Raw genomic sequence first — 7,044 nt, forward strand, 5'->3', positions numbered from 1 at the left:
AAAAATACACTTTAAAAACTTCAAAAATTAAAATAAAATTTGATGTAAACTTAGAAGTATCAAGCATGTAAAAAAGAAGGGGGAAAGTAATCACTTGCTATTTACGTGTGCATCTTAAATAAGATTTACCCAAGTCACTGCATCATCCGGAATTGCTATTCAGTATGAATGTAATGGATATGTTGCCTCTTATGGACACATTGCTTATGGAAATATATGCTGTCCATGAAAGATAAATACATTAACAACATAGAAGATTTGAAACTAAAACTTTCTATAAACTACTAGTCCTCACCACTACACTAAATTGCTGCCTTTTGAAAATTCCTCAATAAACAATATAATGTTGGACAAATGAGTACAAATATATTATGACAAGTTGCTGCACAACACTTGATGTCATTATCTGTTTTCCAAGCAGACGATTGTGCTGTCCCAGCAGATGATCTTCATGACTTTAATCCGAACAAATCTCCAAAAAGTTTAGGAACCATAGGTGGAGGATTCATGGACTCAGGAGCCATGAAGTTTACAATATTTTCATGAACATTATACTTTCAATGCCACATTGCATAATATAAACAGCAAATTAGTCAAAGATCTCATTTTAGTTTTGGAGAATTTAGCAATATATATATGTGTGTGCATATACATATGACAAAAAGTAATGGCATGAAACAAGGAAATGCCATCTTCATCAACTAACCTTATCTTTCGACTTTTTGAGGCCCGATCCACAATTTTCCTTTTCTTTGGTTGTGTCTTCTTCAAAGCATAAAGCGCTTTCTCTGTATGATTCACAACAGCAAAAAATAAGAAATTGGCTTTGACTTGCATGGCATAAAGTTAACACCATGATTTCTAGGAAAGCAGCTCATGCTAATTCTAGGCTCAAAAAATTTGATCAAAGCTATTTAGATGGAAAAATAATAATAAATCACCACTAATTCTATAATCTTTCTAGGAAACCTTTCACGCTAAATATTAAGTGTCATTCACTCATAATTGCCAAGATACATTATAAGTTAAACAAAAAAAGATGTCCTTACCAGTCTAATATTCTAACAACATCATCAGATGTAAAAATATGAATGCAATATATAAATAATGCCTGTTCAGCCAGAAACAAGACAATTATTGCTTACCGGATTATATAGGATCGGCTGTCTCAAAAAACTCTTTAGTAATTGCTGATAAAATTCAAAGTAATCTAGAAGTTTGGGATTTCCATCAATACGAGTTTCCTGAACAAATTCGAATTCATGACTATCATGTTGGAAATAAATATTGATCTACATTACTAAGCACAAGCAAATAGAACAGGTAAAAAGGATATTAAAATAATAATCGATAACAAAATATAAAGCATTAAGAGTATGAAGACCTAAAATCCATGATTGAAACATTTGAATGGCTTCCTTTAAAAATATTACATTGTACATACCAAAATGACTTGCTTTTGTCTGCACGATTCAACATGGAGAAAACATAAAGGTTTTGTTTTAACTCAATCAGCAATGAATTTGACTAACCTCTTCCTTGGAGTTATCCTTGGCCTCAAGAATCTGAAGACAATGCCAGTGACGGTGCATGCAGAAATGAGAAAAAAAGTTGGTGGTTATTAAACATATTCTTGACGTCAGTATACATAGACTGAAAGGCACTCAAAAATTAGAAAAGAACCAAAAAAGCGTGAATGGGTCTACCTTTATGACTATGAGAAAACTGTAAACTGAATCATGTTTCAAAAACAAAAAAGACAACACTGACTTACATTTCCAAATATGGCAACAGCAGATATTCGCAGCCTCATTTACTTGATCATTCTACTAGGATCCCTCATATAAGTGGCAACTTGGTGGCTTATATCCTGTGATAGACATGGTAAGAGTAAAACAGCCTACCTATCACACAACAAAATCCTCAGTGAAGTTACAAAGCCAGGCTTGATTAAAAGCCCATAATTTGCCTTTAAAGGCAGCACAACAATTGTCACTTGCATCATCCTCTGCCATTTGTTGATCAACCTATCTCTGGAAGGTGCTAATCTACAAAATGCAATCATGAATAACATCAATTGGGTCATAGTGTCTATCTAGTCAATGTTATGCGCATGTACACAAGTATAAGAAATTTAAAATGTCGAAAGGCACAGCGAGAACTCAAAATCTTAAGTTGTCAAGTGAAGACCAATAATAGGCTTGATTAATATTTCTACCACATCCCCTAACACAAAAGCCCTTGGGCTATGAGTGTAGAAACTAGAAAAAGCAAAAGGTCACATTATTTTCTTTTGAAATTTAATTGGAAGTGGATCACTTCATCAATCCAAAAGGTCTAGATAGTAGTGAAGATCCATGCTTTAGGGGTGCTTACAAGTGGGTTTAGTTTTGTGTGCAGTGTTTTTTTTCTTCCTCTGGGTTTTTTTTGGGGGGGATGCTTAGCACGACAGAAAGTTAAAAAAATTTTTTTAAAAAAATTTGTTTTTTTAAAAAAAGGCACACCAAATACATAACAAGGTAAGTTTCAAGTATTGCGGCCGTAGGTAGGGTTCAAGTGAAAAAACTTAGAAGCTTGAATGATGATGTCTTGTGAGGAAATGAACATCTAGCTAAATAAGAGTGTGCTAAGAAGATGATGATGAAAAATACCTCTTATGCATCTGAGAAATCTGTGACCACTCTTCATCAAAATTGTCATCCAAATTCTTAGAAATGTCTAAATGTTTTGGTGACCTTTCTGAAACTTTTAGAAGACAATACAAACTCATGTTAGTTTAGAACACAATTCAAGCATATATATGCAACAGAATAACAGTTATAGCACATACCAAAAGACTTAAAATAAAAATCCTTTCAACAACATACACAGACAAGAGACAAGGCATTTATTTCCATTAGTGCAAAATATTGCCCTTTCACTTTGGCGACCAACAGAGAAGAATATGTTAACGTTGTAGTTAAATTACAAGGGGAAAACAAAGGACAATAAAAAAGAAATCAATTATCATCTGAGGGTTGGGCAATAAATGGATTCTGGGCAAGTGGGGCCTAATATAAGGAGAAAATTATTAGTGCATAAGAAAATTAGAGAAGTAAAGACATAATATTATAGATAAGTATAGTTTCTATTGGCATGAGATGTAAGGGAACAGTTCTACATTTTCTTCTATATCTATACCTCTTGCAGTTCCAAGATACAATCTAACGTCTCCTTGGAGGAGGTCATAAGATCTGAATATGCTGCACTAACACCCTCTTCAGAACCATACAATGAAGACCTAACTACCTCCTGCAAAAAGTTTGTCTCTTTGGCATAAAATTCTTCTGTGATAAAAAGTCATAGTAATCTTTCAAGTGGAATAGGAAAATACCTGGAGTAACCTATTTGAACTTGAGTATAGCTTTTGAAGTAAGACTTTAAGCTCAAGAATCTTGTACTAGAGTGCCTTCAGGAAAAACAAAAATAATATGATTACAAACTAAGCAAAGGAGGGAAAACGTCCATTGAACTATATACATATTATGGTAACAACTATAATTGAAACCACTTGGAAAAGAAATAATTTAAAAAAAATTCCATGTTACTATACAAGGAAGAAATGGGTCGTTCAAAATAACAATTTAAAAAAAACGAAATGGATCCAAAAAAAGATTAAGTAGTTGGACAATAATTAATCATTACTCAATACAATAATTTATATCAATTTAAAAACCAAATATATGTATGTATGTCAAGGTATAAGTTAGTTGACGCTATACCTTCTGGTTTTTCACAGCTTGAACTTTAAGGAGATCTTCATCTTTATGATGCTTCAAATTCTTTAAAGAATCTCTGAAGGTAGAAAAAGAATTTTACACGCATTAGAATTTATACACTCTTAAAGATAAAAATAGGAACAACATCATGACCAAAGTCTAATATAGAGATCACTATTGCCTAGAAGGAATACTAATGCATCATTAGGCTATACCCTAACAAGAATTTCTCACATCTAAAATCATCAATGTGGTTCACTCTGTCTCACGGTCGTAAATATGGGACAAAAACACTTTTTGCCAAAAAGATACATTTACAAACAACACCATAAAAACACCAAAACAAATGACTTAAAGTTGGAGCATAGGAGTTTAGGAAAAAGGAGTAAAGGGATCACTTACGCGTAATAATTGGAAGCCAGTTCCAAAGAATTTGCAAGGAAAGAGAAAAACAGGCACATTCTTTGGAAGAGAGAAGAAAATAGTGCTGCCAACATAGGAGACATTTGTGTCACTGTGCCACGTGCCATGACACACTCTACAAATGTAGCTAATAGCCATGTCATAGACATGCATATATTGTTAAATCCAAGAAAACCTTCATTTTCTTTTTGAAATGGCAATTCTTCACAAGGTCCAGCTAATTTCTGTGTGTGTAGTTTTTTTTCCTTTTGTTCTTTGGGTGTTACATGGCAATACTAATAGCTAGTTAGTTGTAACAGAAGACTTATCACTCTATTAGTCTGTTAAACCAGAGCAAGGATGAGAGAATCAATATAAGTATTCCATATGTACTCATTCTAAGGTGGGGAATAAGAAATCACTACCATTCTATCTCTACTTTTTTCTCTCTAAGACCATTGATACAGGTAGAACAAGGAGAGTAATAGAAAAACTATATTTGAATTCCAAGACACCTCATACATTCACTATTATCCTCTATTTATACCAATAACCTTCTCTAACTAACTAACATCCTCTTAAATAACTCTAACTTTAATAATTACCATGTAACAAGAGGTGTAATATAAGATTAAACTTTAAAGTTCAAACAAATACACAGAAGACCATCAAGACTCTTAAACAATATAGCACATAAAGATAACAACTGCCAAGAAAAGTCTCCAGCATATTAACTTCAATGAGAAACTTCAAATCTAGCAATATAAGTCATGTCACATCCATAAAAATGGAAATCTTACTGCTTCTGTTTATAGAGTTCCCTATACTCTTTCTTAAGCTATTCCATCTCATCATTATTCCATTTTTCTTCCCCTACTCTATCATCTTCTTCATCATAGGTTCCCTCCTCGTCATCCTCCACCTCATCATTGTCATAATCCTCCGCATTAGACTCCACCTATATCAAAATATAATCCTCAATCACCTAAAAAGAAATCATAATATTGCATGGAAGATGATGAAACTCCCAGCCAATAGTTGCCTGTTCATTCTCCATATCACTGTAGTCATCCCAATCAACATCATTGTTATAGCTTTTTCACAAGTCCACAAAAGGGACACAGCGATAACTAAAACTATTAAAGCCTTTCATGCTGGGTTCCTATCCTAACAACAAATTTGCAATGGTATTTTACTTCAATGCAGTCGTTCCGGTCATAGCAAAATTATAAGAACAATTTTTTCCATAAACATAATCAATAATAGTTTCCCTATACTTGCTTTTGGGTTTATTCATAAGTAGCAACGGTTAACTCCATAAAAGAGCTCACATATGAATATTACACCTACTGGTATGGATACAAACCTGTTTGAAAGACTGAAAGAAACCTATGGAGTTAGCTTAAGAAGTGAGGCTACAGGTGACTGCCCCGCAACAAAGAAGCAATTTTCCGGCTGGCGGTTGAGAGCGAGAGGCGTCGTGTGCGACTGCGTGAGTGAGTGAATATGAAGTCCTGAGGCAGAGGGAAGTGAGGATGAGAGATCAATGAGCAACTAGCAGAGGACGAGAATTGAGAGTGAGAGGCGCCGTCACTGTGTGTGAGAACCGGGAGCAATGTCGAGGGTCTGAAATGAGGTGAAGGCCTATTAAGTCTGAAGTCCAGGTAATTTTTTTTTGGAATCAAAAGACTTTATTTCATTGGGGAATAATATCCATCACATCATACTAAATTAAAATGCTTCATTAAAGTCCGTTTCAAGACATCTCGGTAGAGGTGATCAAGTATGCAAAAACTATCTGATAAAATGAGAAGATTTTGCCGAAAAGTCAGTTGTGCCTAGGTCCTCTTTTTAGCTATGCAAAATACTTATCTGCAAGTTCCTATGCGTTGGTAACTTCTGGGCCTAATGAGTCATATTTTCATTTAATGTTACAATTAATAAAATTAATAATTTAATACACACACACACACATGGTCACACTATTTTTTCTCGTCTTTATATGAGACATCCTTGAATACCTCTATTTTAATGCTAACAAAATGGGGGACTAGAACTCGAGAATTAATTAAATTGGAACAACTCCTTTATTAGTTGATTCAAGTACTTACAATTAGTTAATTCATTTTCTGAATGTAAAGAGTATGTGTTTGTTGATGATTGACTGATTGTCATATGTGTGTGTGTGTGTTGGAAAAATCTTGTCTCATAGAAATGATTTTGATCATTTAGTTAGTTAATTTATAAGCCTATTAGTCACTAATCGGAGATGCTTATAGGAAAGTTCACTTGAGCCAAGATACAAGACCATGTTCTTTTCTGGCAAAAAAGAAAAAGATCATCTTCTAATTTGTCTAGTTCATTAATTGAGCCTTTTCATTTTGGCCTCATATTAAAATTTTATATTCAAATAATGATGAAAGAGAAATTATATGATATCTATAACTACCTTTCCAATTCACATATATTAACAAAGTTGGTTAAATCTATTACTTGTAACAATAATGTCCTCAGAAAATCAATCAACAATCATTGAATACCAAGCACACAGATTAATCACCAATGATCACTGATAATTAAATGAACACAAGGATTCAAAACTGATATATATATATATATATGAATAATCCAACATTTACAGCAACCAATCCAAATACATTTAACAGTCTAAACACAAGATTTATAATCATAAATCAAGTCTGAAACAGATGTAGAAATCCCTAAATCTAGAAATCTCTAACACAAAATCAAATACAAGTTTAGATAGATAACTCCCCTATTAGGTCCTTGAGCTCAAGCTTCATCTTCCATCACCAAAAGGCTAAGAGTTTAGCCTCTTATGTCTTCAAACTAATCGCAATCGCTCCAGGAATGAACAGCCATG

General features: G+C 33.5%; 1 pseudogene; it reads right to left on the reverse strand.

The window, feature by feature from the left end:
- Positions 1-767: 767 nt before the first annotated feature.
- LOC114719343 (putative uncharacterized protein DDB_G0270496) lies at positions 768-5,217 on the reverse strand (annotated as a pseudogene).
- Between the last annotated feature and the right edge of the window lie 1,827 nt (positions 5,218-7,044).

The sequence above is a fragment of the Neltuma alba genome, unplaced genomic scaffold (assembly GCF_004799145.2).
Source record: "Neltuma alba isolate B1F8T4 unplaced genomic scaffold, ASM479914v2 tig00011913_pilon, whole genome shotgun sequence".
Taxonomy (NCBI): Eukaryota; Viridiplantae; Streptophyta; class Magnoliopsida; order Fabales; family Fabaceae; genus Neltuma; species Neltuma alba.